Source organism: Grampus griseus (assembly GCF_964374135.1).
Source record: "Grampus griseus genome assembly, chromosome: 8".
NCBI lineage: Eukaryota > Metazoa > Chordata > Mammalia > Artiodactyla > Delphinidae > Grampus > Grampus griseus.
Window position 1 is genome coordinate 26,762,599 of NC_139002.1, and position 16,656 is coordinate 26,779,254.

The 16,656-nt window shown below is 36.9% G+C and overlaps 1 protein-coding gene across 1 annotated transcript in view; it reads right to left on the minus strand.

The window, feature by feature from the left end:
* CWF19L2 (CWF19 like cell cycle control factor 2) overlaps positions 1 to 16,656 on the minus strand; it is a 193,664-nt gene that overhangs the window by 174,244 nt on the left and 2,764 nt on the right. The gene's annotated exons all lie outside the window — the stretch shown is intronic.

Sequence of the window (16,656 nt, forward strand, 5' to 3'; positions counted from 1 at the left end):
AAAAAAAAGAAAAAACAGAGACAAAAGAATAGGGACGGCACCTGCACCAGTGGGAGGGAGCTGTGAAGGAGGAAAAGTTTCCACACACTAGGAAGCCCCTTCGCGGGCAGAGACTGCGGGTGGTGGAGGGGGAAAGCTTCGGGGCGGAAACTCCGGAAGAGAGCACATCAACAGGGGTGCGGAGGGCAAAGCGGAGAGATTCCCGCACAGAGGATTGGTGCCGACCAGCACTCACCAGCCCGAGAGGTTTGTCTGCTCACCCGCTGGGGTGGGCACGGCTGGCAGCTGATGCTCGGGCTTCGGTAGGAGTGCAGGGAGAGGACTGGGGTTGGCGGCGTGAACACAGCCTGCAGGGGGTTAGTGCGCCACGGCTAGCCGGGAGGGAGTCCGGGGAAAAGTCTGCACCTGCCGAAGAGGCAAGAGACTTTTTCTTCCCTCTTTGTTTCCTGGTGCGTGAGGAGAGGGGTTTAAGAACGCTGCTTGAGGGAACTCCGGAGACGGGTGCGAGCCGCGGCTAAAAGCGCGAACCCCAGAGACGGGCGCGAGCCGCGGCTAAAAGCGGGGACCCCAGAGACGGGCGGGAGACGATAAGGCTGCTGCTGCCGCCACCAAGGGGCCTGTGTGTGAGCACAGGTCACTATCCACACCCCTCTTCCGCGGAGCCTGTGCAGCCCGCCACTGCCAGGTTCCCGGGATCCAGGGACAACTTCCCCGGGAGAACGCACAGCGCGCCTCAGGCTGGTGCAAAGTCACGCCGGCCTTTGCCGCCGCAGGGCCGCCCCGCACTCCGTGCCCCTCCCTCCCCCCCGGCCTGAGTGCGCCAGAGCCCCCGAATCAGCGGCTCTTTTAACCCCGCCCTGTCTGAGCAAAACACAGACGGCCTCCAGCGACCTACACGCAGTGGCAGGGCCAAATCCAAAGCTGAGCACCTGGGAGCTGTGAGAACAAAGAAGAGAAAGGGAAATCTCTCCCAGCAGCCTCAGAAGCAGCGGATTAAAGCTCCACAATCAACTTTATGTACCCTGCATCTGTGGAATACCTGAATAGACAACCAATCATCCCAAATTAAGGAAGTGGACTTTAGGAGCAAGATCTATGATTTTTTTCCCCTTTTCCTCTTTTTGTGAATGTATATGTGTATGCTTCTGTGTGAGATCCTGTCTGTATAGTCTTGCTTCCACCATTTGTCCTAAGGTTCTATCCGTCCATGGTTTTTTTTTTAATTTTTTTTTCTTAATAATCAATTTTAACTTTAATAACGTTATTATACTTTACCTTCGTTCTTTCTTTCTTTCTTTCTCTCTTTCCTTCCTTCCCTCCTTTAGACAACGAATCATCCCAAATTGAGGAGGTGGTCTCTGACAGCAAGATTTATGATTTTTCCCCATTTACCTCTTTTAGTGAGGGTGTATATGTATGCTTCTGTGTAAGATTTTCTCTGTATAGCTTTGCTTCCAACATTTGTCCTAAGGTTCTATCCGTCCCTTTTTTTTTTTCTAAATACGAATTTTTTAATTCAATAACTTTATTATACTTTATTTTATTTTTACTGTATCTTCTTTCTGTCTTTTTTCCTTCTTTCCCTCCTTCCTTCCTCCCTCCCTCCCTCCCTCCTTTCTTTCCTTCTTGCCTTCTTTCCTTCTTTGCTTTTCTTTCTTCCTTCCTTCCTTCCCTCCTTTCCTTCTTTCTTTCCTCATACCTCTACTAATTCCCTCTACTTTTTCTCCCTTTTATTCTGAGCCGTGTGGATGAAAAGCTCTTGGTGCTCCAGCCAGGAGTCAGGGCTCTGCCTCTGAGGTAGGAGAGCCAACTTCAGGACACTGGTCAACAAGAGACCTCCCAGCTCCACATAATATCAAATGGCGAAAATCTCCCAGAGACCTCCATCTTGACACCAGCACCCACCTTCACTCAACGACCAGCAAGCCACAGTGCTGGACAACCTATGCCAAACAACTAGCAAGACAGGAACACAACCCCACCCATTAGCAGAGAGGCTGCCTAAAATAATAATAAGTCCACAGACACCCAAAACACACCACCAGACGTGAACCTGCCCACTAGAGAGACAAGATCCAGCCTCATCCACCACAACACAGGCACTAGTCCCCTCCACCAGGAAACCTACACAACCCACTGAACCAACCTTAGCCACTGGGGAAAGACATCAAAAACAGCAGGAACTACGAACCTGCAGCCTGCAAAAAGGAGACCCCAAACACAGTAAGATAAGCAAAATGAGAAGACAGAAAAACACACAGCAGATAAAGGAGCAAGATAAAAATGCACCAGACCTAACCAATGAAGAGGAAATAGGCAGCTTACCTGAAAAAGAATTCAGAATAATGATAGTAAGGATGATCCGAAATCTTGGAGATAGAATGGACAAAATGCAAGAATCAGTTAACAAGGACCTAGAAGAACTAAAGATGAAACAAGCAACGATGAACAACACAATAAATGAAATTAAAAGTACTCTAGATGGGATCAATAGCAGAATAACTGAGGCAGAAGAACGGATAAGTGACCTGGAAGATAAAATAGTGGAAATAACTACTGCAGAGCAGAATAAAGAAAAAAGAATGAAAAGAACTGAGGACAGTCTCAGAGACCTCTGGAACAACATTAAACGCACCAACATTCGAATTATAGGGGTTCCAGAAGAAGAAGAGAAAAAGAAAGGGACTGAGAAAATATTTGAAGAGATTATAGTTGAAAACTTCCCTAATATGGGAAAGGAAATAGTTAATCAAGTCCAGGAAGCACAGAGAGTCCCATACAGGATAAATCCAAGGAGAAATACGCCAAGACACATATTAATCAAACTGTCAAAAATTAAATACAAAGAAAGCATATTAAAAGCAGCAAGGGAAAAACAACAAATAACACATAAGGGAATCCACATAAGGTTAACAGCTGATCTCTCAGCAGAAACCCTACAAGCCAGAAGGGAGTGGCAGGACATACTGAAAGTGATGAAGGAGAAAAACCTGCAGCCAAGACTACTCTACCCAGCAAGGATCTCATTCAGATTTGATGGAGAAATTAAAACCTTTACAGACAAGCAAAAGCTGAGAGAGTTCAGCACCACCAAACCAGCTTTACAACAAATGCTAAAGGATCTTCTCTAGGCAAGAAACACAAGAGAAGGAAAAGACCTATAATAACAAACCCAAAACAATTTAGAAAATGGGAATAGGAACATACATATCAATAATTACCTTAAATGTAAATGGACTAAATGCTCCCACCAAAAGACACAGACTGGCTGAATGGATACAAAAACAAGACCCTTATATATGCTGTCTACAAGAGACCCACTTCAGACCTAGAGACACATACAGACTGAAAGTAAGGGGATGGAAAAAGATATTCCATGCAAATGGAAACCAAAAGAAAGCTGGAGTAGCAATTCTCATATCAGACAAAATAGACTTTAAAATAAAAACTATGAGAAGAGACAAAGAAGGACACTACATAATGATCAAGGGATCGATCCAAGAAGAAGATATAACAATTGTAAATATTTATGCACCCAACATAGGAGCACCTCAATACATAAGGCAAATACTAACAGCCATAAAAGGGTAAATCGACAGTAACACATTCACAGTAGGGGACTTTAACACCCCACTTTCACCCATGGACAGATCATCCAAAATGAAAATAAATAAGGAAACATAAGCTTTAAATGATACATTAAACAAGATGGACTTAATTGATATTTATGGGACACTCCATCCAAAAACAACAGAATACACATTTTCCTCAAGTGCTCATGGAACATTCTCCAGGATAGATCATATCTTGGGTCACAAATCAAGCCTTGGTAAATTTAAGAAAATTGAAATTGTATCAAGTATCCTTTCTGACCACAACGCCATGAGACTAGATATCAATTACAGGAAAAGATCTGTAAAAAATACAAACACATGGAGGCTAAACAATACACTACTTAATAATGAAGTGATCACTGAAGAAATCAAAGAGGAAATCAAAAAATACCTAGAAACAAATGACAATGGAGACACAACGACCCAAAACTTGTGGGATGCAGCAAAAGCAGTTCTAAGGGGGAAGTTTATAGCAATACAAGCCCACCTTAAGAAGCAAGAAACATCTAGAATAAACAACCTAACCTTGCACCTCAAGCAATTAGAGAAAGAAGAACAAAAAAACCCCAAAGCTAGCAGAAGGAAAGAAATCATAAAAATCAGATCAGAAATAAATGAAAAAGAAATGAAGGAAACAATAGCAAAGATCAATAAAACTAAAAGCTGGTTCTTTGAGAAGATAAACAAAATAGATAAACCACTAGCCAGACTCATCAAGAAAAAAAGGGAGAAGACTCAAATCAATAGAATTAGAAATGAAAAAGGAGAGGTAACAACTGACACTGCAGAAATAAAAGAGATCATGAGAGATTACTACAAGCAACTCTATGCCAATAAAATGGACAATCTGGAAGAAATGGACAAATTCTTAGAAATGCACAACCTGCCAAGACTGAATCAGGAAGAAACAGAAAATATGAACAGACCAATCACAAGCACTGAAATTGAAACTGTGATTAAAAATCTTCCAACAAACAAAAGCCCAGGACCAGATGGCTTCACAGGCGAATTCTATCAAACATTTAGAGAAGAGCTAACACCTATCCTTCTCAAACTCTTCCAAAATATAGCAGAGGGAGGAACACTCCCAAATTCCTTCTATGAGGCCACCATCACCTTGATACCAAAACCAGACAAGGATGTCACAAAGAAAGAAAACTACAGGACAATATCACTGATGAACACAGATGCAAAAATCCTCAACAAAATACTAGCAAACAGAATCCAACAGCACATTAAAAGGATCATACACCATGATCAAGTGGGGTTTATTCCAGGAATGCAAGAATTCTTCAATATACGCAAATCTATCAATGTGATAAATCATATTAACAAATTGAAGGAGAAAAACCATATGATCATCTCAATAGATGCAGAGAAAGCTTTTGACAAAATTCAACACCCATTTATGATAAAAACCCTGCAGAAAGTAGGCATAGAGGGAACTTTCCTCAACATAATAAAGGCCATATATGACAAGCCCACAGCAAACATCATCCTCAATGGTGAAAAACTGCAAGCATTTCCACTAAGATCAGGAACAAGACAAGGTTGCCCACTCTCACCACTCTTATTCAACATAGTTTTGGAAGTTTTAGCCACAGCAATCAGAGAAGAAAAGGAAATAAAAGGAATCCAAATCGGAGAAGAAGTAAAGCTGTCACTGTTTGCAGATGACATGATCCTATACATAGAGAATCCTAAAGATGCTACCAGAAAACTACTAGAGCTAATCAATGAATTTGGTAAAGTGGCAGGATACAAAATTAATGCACAGAAATCTCTGGCATTCCTATATACTAATGATGAAAAATCTGAAAGTGAAATCAAGAAAACACTCCCATTTACCATTGCAACAAAAAGAATAAAATATCTAGGAATAAACCTACCTAAGGAGACAAAAGACCTGTATGCAGAAAATTATAAGACACTGATGAAAGAAATTAAAGATGATACAAATAGATGGAGAGATATACCATGTTCTTGGATTGGAAGAATCAACATAGTGAAAATGACTCTACTACCCAAAACAATCTACAGATTCATTGCAATCCCTATCAAACTACCACTGGCATTTGTCACAGAACTAGAACAAAAAATTTCACAATTTGTATGGTAACACAAAAGACCCCGAATAGCCAAAGCAATCTTGAGAACGAAAAACGGAGCTGGAGGAATCAGGCTCCCTGACTTCAGACTATACTACAAAGCTACAGTAATCAAGACTGTATGGTACTGGCACAAAAACAGAAAGATAGATCAATGGAACAGGAGAGAAAACCCAGAGATAAACCCACACACATATGGTCACCTTATCTTTGGTAAAGGAGGCAGGAATGTACAGTGGAGAAAGGACAGCCTCTTCAATAAGTGGTGCTGGGAAAACTGGACAGGTACATGTAATAGTATAAGATTAGATCACTCCCTAACCCCATACAAAAAAATAAGCTCAAAATGGATTAAAGACCTACATGTAAGGCCGGAAACTATCAAACTCTTAGAGGAAAACTTAGGCAGAACACCCTATGATATAAATCACAGCAAGATGCTTTTTGACCCACCTCCTAGAGAAATGAAAATAAAAATAAACAAATGGGACTTAATGAAACTTAAAAGCTTTTGCACAGCAAAGGAAACCATAAACAAGACCAAAAGACAACCCTCAGAATGGGAGAAAATATTTGCAAATGAAGCAACCGACAAAGGATTAATCTCCAAAATTTACAAGCAGCTCATGCAGCTCAATAACAAAAAAACAAACAACCCAATCCAAAAATGGGCAGAAGACCTAAACAGACATTTCTCCAAAGAAGATATACAGACTGCCAACAAACACATGAAAGAATGCTCAACATCATTAATCATTAGAGAAATGCAAATCAAAACTACAATGAGATATCATCTCACACCAGTCAGAATGGCCATCATCAAAAAATCTAGAAACAATAAATGCTGGAGAGGGTGTGGAGGAAAGGGAACACTCTTGCACTGCTGGTGGGAATGTGAATTGGTTCAGCCACTATGGAGAACAGTATGGAGGTTCCTTAAAAAGCTACCATATGACCCAGCAATCCCACTACTGGGCATATACCCTGAGAAAACCATAATTCAAAAGAGTCATGTACCAAAATGTTCATTGCAGCTCTATTTACAATAGCCCAGAGATGGAAACAACCTAAGTGCCCATCATCCGATGAATAGATAAAGAAGATGTGGCATATATATACAATGGAATATTACTCAGCCATAAAAAGAAATGAAATTGAGCTATTTGTAATGAGGTGGATGGACCTAGAGTCTGTCATACAGAGCGAAGTAAGTCAGAAAGAAAAAGACAAATACCGTATGCTAACACATATATATGGAATTTAAGAAAAAAAAATGTCATGAAGAACCTAGGGGTAAGGCAGGAATAAAGACGCAGACCTACTAGAGAACGGACTTGAGGTTATGGGGAGGGGGAAGGGTGAGCTGTGACAGGGCGAGAGAGAGTCATGGACATATACACACTAACAAACGTAGTAAGGTAGATAGCTAGTGGGAAGCAGCCGCATGGCACAGGGATATTGGCTCGGTGCTTTGTGACAGCCTGGAGGGGTGGGATAGGGAGGGTGGGAGGGAGGGAGACGCAAGAGGGAAGAAATATGGGAACATATGTATATGTATAACTGATTCACTTTGTTATAAAGCAGAAACTAACACACCACTGTAAAGCAATTATGCCCCAATAAAGATGTTAAAAACAAAAACACAAACACGTGGAGGCTAAAGAATTTGCTACTAAAAACCCAATGGATCACTGAAGAAATCAAAGAGGAAATAATACCTAGAGACAAATAACACTGAAAAGATGATGATCCAAAACATACGGGACGAGAAAAAGCAGTTCTAAGAGGGAACTTTACAGTGATACAAGCTTATGTCAGGAAGCAAGAAAAAACTCAAATAAAGAACCTAACTTACCCCTGAAGAAACAAGCAAAAGAAGAAACAAAACTCAAAGTTAGTAGAAGGAAAGAAACCATAAAGATCAGAGCAGAAATAAATGAAACAGAGACTTAAAAAAACAACAGAAAAGATCAATGAAACTAAAAGCTTGCTCTCTGAAAAGATAAACAAAACCAATAAACCTTTAGCCAGATTCATCAGAGAAAAAGAGAAATGGTCCAATCAGAAATGAAAAAGTATAAGTTACAACACCACAGAAATACAAAAGGTCAAAAGAGTCTACTAAGAACAACTATATGCCAATAAAATGAAAAACCTAGAAGAAACAGACAAATTCTTGGAAAGGTACAATCTCCCAAGAGTGAACCAAGAAGAAATAGAAAAGTATGAATACATCAATTATCAGTAATGAAACTGAATCAGTAATTTAAAAAAAAAAACAAACTCCAAACAGACAAAAGTCCAGGACCAGATGGCTTCACACGTGAATTCTACCAAACATTTAGAGAAGAGTTAACAGCTATCCTTCTCAAACTATTCCAAAAAAATTGCAGAGGAAGGAACATTTCCAAACTCATTCTCTGAGGCCAGAATCACCCTAATACCAAAACCAGACAAACATATTGAGAAAAAAAAATTACCGGCCAATATCACTGCTGAAGATAGATGCAAAACTCCTCAACAGGAGATAAGCAAATTCAATCCAACAATACATTAAAAGGATCATTCACCTTTGTCAAGCAGGATTTACCCCAGGGATGCAAGGATTTTTCAATACTTACAAGTCAATCAATGTGATACACCACATTAACAAATTGAAGAATTAAAACCATATGACCATCTCAATAGATGCAGAAAAACCTTACATTAAAGTTCAACATTTATGATAAAAACTCTCCAGAAAGTGGGCATAATAAAGGCCATATATGACAAATCCACAGCTAACGTCATGCTCAATTTCCTCTAAGATCAGGAACAAAACAAGGATGCCCACTCTTGCCACTTTTATTCAACATAGTTTTAGAAGTCCTAGCCACAATCGGACAAGAAAAAGAAATAAAAGGAGTCCAAATTGGAACAGAAGAAGTAAAACTGTCATTATCTAGAAGTGACATGACACTATACATAGAAAATCCTAAAAGCACTACCAGAAAACTACTAGAGCTTATCTATGAATTCAGTAAAGTTGCAGGATACAATACTAATATACAGAAATCTGTTGCATCTCTATACACCAACAGTGAACTATCAGAAACAGAATGTAAGAAACAACCCCATTTACCACCACATCAAAAAGAATAAAATATCTAGGAATAAGCCTACCTAGCGAGGTAAAAGACCTGTACTCGGAAAAATATAAGACACTGACGAAAGAAACTGAAGAAGACACAAATAGAAAGATATACATGTGTTCTTGGATCGAAAGAATTAACATTGTTAAAATGACCATACTACCCAAGGCAATCTACAGATTCACTGCAATCCCTATCAAATTACCAATGGCGTTTTTCACAGAACTAGAACAAATAATTTTAAAACTTGTATGGAAACACAAAAGGCACTGAATAGCTAAAGCTATCTTGAGAAAGAAGAACAGAGATGGAGGAATCATGCTTCCAGACTTCAGATTATACTACAAAGCTACAGTAATAAAAACAGTACGGCACTGGCACCAAAAAAAAAGACACATAAATCAATGCAACAGGATAGAGAGCCCAGAAATAAACCCACACACCTATGGTCAATTAATCTATGACAAAGGAGGCAAAATATACAATGGAGAAAAGACAGTCCCTTCAATAAGTGGTGCTGGGAAAACTGGACAGCTACACATAAAAGAATGAAATTAGAACATTCTCTAACACCGTATACAAATATAAACTCAAAATGTATTAAAGACCTAAATATAAGACCTATACTATAAAACTCCTAAAAGAAAACATACGCAGAACACTCTGACATATATCACAGCAATATATTTTTGGATCCGTCTCTTAAAGCAAAGGAAACAGAATCAAAAGTAAATAAATGGGACCTAATTAAACTTAAAATCTTTGGCACAGCAAAGGAAACAACTGACAAAACGAAAAGACAACCTACTGAATGGGAGAAAATATTTGCAAATGATATGACTGAAAGGGGTTAATACCCCACATATATAAACAACTCATACAACTCGTAATCAAAAAAACAAATAACCCATTTAAAAAATGGGCAGAAGAACTGAACAGACATTTTTCCAAAGAGGAAATGAAGATGGCTGATGGGCAAAAAGATACTCAACATCGTTAATTATCAGGGAAATGCAAATCAAAACCACAATGAGATATCACCTCACACCTGTCAGAATGGCTATCATCAAAAAGAATGCAAATGACAAATGACAAGGATGTGAAGAAAAGGGAACCATGCTACACTGTTGGTGAAATGTAAACTGGTGCAGCCACTGTGGAAAACAGTATGGAGGTTTCTCAAAAAACTAAAAATACAACTACCATATGATCTAGCAATTCCACTCCCAAGTATATACCCCCAAAAAACAAAGACACTAATTCAAAAAGATACATGAACCCTAATGTTCAGAGCAGCATTATTTACAATCACCAAGGTATGGAAGCAACTGAAATGTCCACCAACAGATGAATGGATAAAGATATGGCATATATATATATATATATATATAATAGAACAGAATACTACTCAGCCATAAAAAAGAATGAAGTTTTGCCATTTGCAGCAACATGGACAGACCTGGAGGGCATTATGCTAAGTGAAGTAGTAAGTAAGACAAAGAAAGACAAATACTACAAAATATCACTTATATGTGGTATCTAAAAATAAAACAAACTAGTGAATAAAACAAAAAGAAAGCAGACTCACAGATATAGAGGGTAAACTAGTAGTTAACAGTGGGGAGAGAGAAGGGGAAAGGGGCAATATAGGCACAGGGGATTAAAATTAAGGGTTATTATGGGATTATATTAAATCATGTCTGTGAAACTTTTGAAAAGTATAAGGCACTACAAAATTTTAAAAATCTTTCATTCAACTAAAAAAACATAGAATGAATCAATGAATGAATAAACAAATAAGAACACTAAAATAAAACCAACTAACCCAAATGAAGCTAGGAAGAGAAAAAATAAATGGGACAAATAGAAAAGGGAAAGCAAGATGGCAGACAAAGTCAAACATACCTGTAATTACATTAAACATTAATAATCTAAACCAGCACTATCTAATAGGATCTTTCTATACCTACACCACCCAATATGGTAGCCACTAACCTAGCCATGTGTGTCTACAAACACTTAAAAAATCTGGCTAGTGACCCTGAAGAAATGAACTTTCAACCTGATATAACTTCAGTAAATTTTTACCAGAAATGTTAGTCAATATGGCTGTCATATTATATAGTGGAGAAAATCCTCTAATTTAAAAGGAAGAAACGGATAAGCTAGATAAAAAAGCAAGCCCCAAACACAGACTGTCCACAAGAAATACTTTCAATATAAAATAAACAGATACATTAAAACTAAAAGAATAAAAATAAATACACCATGAAAACAAAAAGTCAGAAAACTGAAAAGGCTTTATTACTATGAGACAAAAGTAGACCTTAAAGAAGAATATTACCAGAAATAAAGAGGAACATTTCATAATATAATCATCAATTCATCAAGGAGATACAACAATCTTAAATGTGTATGTATCTAACAAGACTTCAAAATACATAAGGCAAAAACTGACAAAACTGAAAGAAGAAAAAGACAAATCCACAACACAGATTTTACTGCTGCTCTCTCAGTAACTGACAGAAGAGGAAAACAGAAAATCAGTAAGAATACAGATGACTTAACACTATGAATAAACTTTCCCATGTTGACATTCACAGAACACTACAACTAACAACAGCTGAATATACATTCATTTCAATTACATAAGGAATTTTCACCAAGATAGAGCATAGGCTAGGCCAGAAAATTAGTCTCTATGATTTTTTTTTTAAACTAAATTATACACAGTATGTTTTGTGACAACAATAGAATTAAATTTGAAGTCAAAAACAAAACTGGTTAAATCCACAAATACCTGGAAAATTTTAAACTCATATATAGTCTGTAAGTTTAAAAAAAGTAACAAAATCAATTAGAAAATATTTTGAAAAGATGACAATGAAAACATAACACATCAAAATTAGTTAGATGGAGATACAACAGTGTTAGGAGAAAAAATTGTAGATTAAATACTCATTCGAAAATAAGAAAGATTTAGAATCAAAGACCTACACAACCCACTTCAGGAAGCTAGAAAAAGAAGAGCAAATTAAATACAAAATAGGTAATAGGAAAGAAACAGTAAAAAGAGAGTGGAAATCAATAAAATAGAAAATACACAACTAGAAAATTAATGAAACTAAAAGGCAATTCTTTGAAAAGATTAATAAAATTGATAAACCTAAAACTATTCTAAAGGAAACAATGAGAAAATAGAAATAGCCAAAATCAGGAATGAAAGAGGGGACATAACTACAGACTCAACAGACATTAAAAGGACAATAAAGGAATATTACAATATTATGACAATAAATTCAAAAATTTAGATGAAATAAACAAATTCCTTGCAAACCTTAATTCCAAAACTAACTCAAGAATAAAGAGAAAACATTTAATACAGATATTAAAGAAATTAAATGTGTGCTTTAAGCATCCCACAAAGAAAACTCCAGGCCCAAACAGTTTGACTAGTGAGTTTTAACAATCCTTTAAGGAAGAAATCACACCAATCCTGCACAAACTCTTCTACAAATGGAAGAACAGGGAACATTTCCTAATTCATACGTGAGGCCAGCATTACCCTTACAACAAAACCCAATACCCCTCATAAACACAGATGCAAATATTCTCAACTAATTGTGAGCAAATCATATCAGAAAAAATATATATAAAATAAAATGTGCTTGTGAGTATATATAAATAAAATATTTTATAATTAAATAAACAAAAATAACCAAATAGAGTATATCCCAGAAATTCAGGTTACTGTAACATTCAAAAATCAACCAATGTAATTCTCCATACTAACAGAATAAAGGAGAAAAATCATATGATTATATAAATAGATGCAGAAAAAGTATTTGACAAAATCCAATGCTATTCAAGACACCAACTCTTAGAAAAAAATAAAAATAGAGGAGAATTTACTCAGTCTAAAAGGGCATACATGAAAAGCCCACAGCTAACATCATGCTTAAAGGTGAAAGATAAATGCTTTCCACTTAAGATAAAGAACAGGTAAGGATGTCCACTCTCACCACTTCTATTCAACACTATATTGAAGGCCTAGCGAGTGAAATAAAATAACAAAAAATTAACAAATGGGATAAAACACCTAGAGATCGGAAAGAAAAAAAAGTGTCTTTATTCACACATAATATAATCATGTACTAAGAATCAACCAAAAAAACCTAACACTAGTACTTGTGAATTTAGCAAGGTGACAAGATACAAGGTAAATATACAAAAATCCACTGTAAACGTACATGCTAGCTGCAAATACACAAAAAATAAAATTTATTTTTTTCATTCCATTTCCAACAGCACCCCAAGAAAATAAAATATAAAAAATATAACAAAAGATGATAGTAAGACCTCTACACTGAAAATTCCAGAACACTGTGAGAGAAATTAAAGAAGACTTAAAGAGATGGAGAGATATACCACATGCATGATGGGTTGGAAGACTCTCTATTTTAAGATATTAATTCTCCCAAAATTGATCTATTGATGCAAAACAATTCCAATCAAAATATCAGTACATACTTTTGTTGAAAGTGATAGGCTGATTCTAAAATTTATTTTAAAAATGCAAAGAACTTAGAGTAGCAAACAATTTTCAAAAAGAACAAAATCATAGAACTTACACTACCTTATTCCAAGACTTACCCTAAACTTGCAGTAATTACAACAGTTTATTTACTGGCCAAGGAGAGACATACAAGCCAAGGGAACAGAACAGAGTCTAGAAATTAACCCACAAATATATATGCTCAATTGTATTTAAAACAAAGGAGCCTAAGTAATTCAACAAAGAAAGGTTAGCCTTCTCAACAAATGATGCTGGAACAAGTGGAAATCCACGTGGAAAAACTGAAATTTGACACTTACTACATACCATAAGCAAAAATTAACTCAAAATGAATCGCTGATAAACGAAAAAGCCAAAGCTACAAAACTTCTTGAAAAAAACACAGGAGAAAATCTTCACAACCTTGAGATGTGCAAAAATTAGGACACCAAAAGCAGTAACTACGAAAAATTAATGATAAAAGAAAATAATTAATAAATTGGACTTCATAAAAGAAAACAGAATGGCCAATAAAGACTTAAAGTAATGCTCTACATCACTGGTGTTCAGGGAAATATCACATGAAATATTACTACACATAGTAGGATGGTCAAAAAAGTACAAAGGCTGAAAATTCCAAGTGCTTGCAAAGGTGTAGAATAACTGGAATTCTCATATATTGCTGGTAGGAGTGTAAAATGGTCCAAACACTTTGGAAAACTATGGCATTCTTCCAAGAGAAAAACATGTCCACCAAATGACTTGTACACAAACATTCACAGTAGGTTTATTCATACTAGCGCAAACTAAAAAACCACCCAAATGACTTTGAACAGATAAGACAGATAAGCAAATTATGGTATATTCATACACTGGAATATAGCAATAAAGAGAAAGGAAATACTGATACATGCAATTACGTGAGTTGCAAAAACATTATGTAAAGCCAAAGAAGCCCGACACAAAAAGGATCATATTACAGTTGACCCTTGAACAATGTGGGGGTTAGGGGTGCTGATCCTCCGTGCAGTGGAAAATCCACATGTAACTTTACAGTTGGCCATCCATATCTATGGTTCCACATCCGCAGATTCAACTAACCAACTGTAGATCGTGCAGTACTATAGTACATATTCCTCGAAAAGGATCCACGTACAAATGAACCTGTGCAGTCCAAACCCGTGTTGTTCAAGAGTCAATCATATATGAATATTCATATGAAATTCTAGAACAGCGAAAACTAATCTATAGTGTGCTAAAGCAGATCTATGCCTGCCCAATCCCAGAGTGGAGGAGGAGAGAGGGTGAGGAGGAACTGATTGCAAAGAGCCATGAAGAACTTTATGGGGAATGGAAATGCTATCTTAACTGACAGTTAAAAAGGTATATTCACTAAATAGTACAATTAATATAGAATTATTTTATTATATATAAATTATACCTCAGTAAAGCTCATTTTAAAAGTTAAAAGAAAAAAAAATAGAAACCCTGACAGTCAAGATATGCTTTCCAGCCTCACATGGATCCTCAATGGTTCCCAGCAATTCATTTGCTTCTTTTATTACCTAAGCAAAGTTGTTTCAAATCTATACTATTTCCTCAGTCCCTCCATCCTACTTCTACTCCCAAGTTGTCATCTCAGATGATGATTTTACCTTCTACTTCACAAAGGAAACAGAGAACATCAAGCAGAAACACCATCAATAATCTGCTCCCCTTCTTATTTATCTGCTACCTCCTCCTTATTTATCTGTATTTGTATACATCTTTACTACTTCCCTCTAGCTCAGAAGAGAAGGTGATCCTACTTCCCGTCTAAGCTTACCCCTTCCCCTGGAAGCTTGCTCACCCAAACTTAGCATTCTCCTCAGCAATATTTATCCCTCTCTTCCTAAAAACATTTTCTCAAAAAGACCTCCCAACCAACTTGATTCCCCTAGCTATCATTCTGTCTTTCCTACCCTTCACTGTCAGTATAAGTTTCTCTGTTCTTCTTCAGTCAACTTCAGTGTGATGTGGGCACTGAGCATTCATTCAAACTACTCTCTCTAAGGTATATGTTATACAACTTAATAGGTATGTATAAATGTACATGCTATATATTGCAACAAAAAGACTTATGTATGTTGCAGAGAAGAACAGCAATAGCAACAAGAACAACAAAGAACAGGACAGTGTGTCTCTAATAAAGGGAAGCAAGTGCCCTTAATCAATTGACATAAATGTTTAGTTGCCCTGGCAGATATATCCCCATGGAATGAGGATTCTTAACCTGTGATCCTTGTGTAAACTCCTGGGAGTTTTACAAACTCCCCTGAAATAAACAACTTTGTATATAAATTTCTTTTTGAAGAAAAGATCACTTTTATCAGATTCTCAATGGGGTCAGCAACTCAATCCCACAATTGTGGAAAAAGTACCTCTATCTTCTTTTCTCATTAAGATTTTCTAACTCCCTCTGTGCTGAGTTATATTCCAAAAAAATTTTTTTTCTATATAATATTCCTACCATTACAAAATATGCTGGATAGTCAATAAAACTATCCAGGTGTATTTCTCACTATGAATTAAGATACTGCGTTCTCAAATAAGATAGGCTTTCATGAGCCAATTATCATCTCAGGGTACACTGCCAAAAATTTAATTTCTGAAACTACAAGAAGGCCAGATTGTCAAACATGATGATTCAACTGAGAGTATAATCCTCTGAAGATCGTACCTATGAGTCCAATTATCCCTAAACATCTCTAGCTCATCACTCACTAAGCACAACATACCTTTCTCTTCCTGAAAATAAGCATGAGGGTTTGGCCTGCATTCCTATCCTCTGTGAGTCCTCTCACCCCAGACCTGGCTAGAGACAAAGCAGACCCAGCATTCTCTTCCTTTTTGTCCCAAAGATAAATATATAAATACAACCTATTTTAAAGACTTAAATGTTAATTTCTATGAAAAGCAAACAGAAGTAACAGACTCTGAAATATCTTGGCACTCTTTTCCCTTATTTTACAGTACTACTCTTTCCTGCTTCTCCTAATTTTCCAACTACTTCTACTTAATATCCTTTATTTTCTGTCTGGCTCCTCAGTATCGGTATTCTTCTTTCTTTTCAATTACCCTAGGCAATTCATCCATTCTAATGGCTTCAATGAGCAATGATTCTCAAAATGTATCTCCATCCTCTTACCTTTATCTATAACCTAAGATCCAAATTTCTACCATTTCCTGGACACCTCCAAGTAGATGTC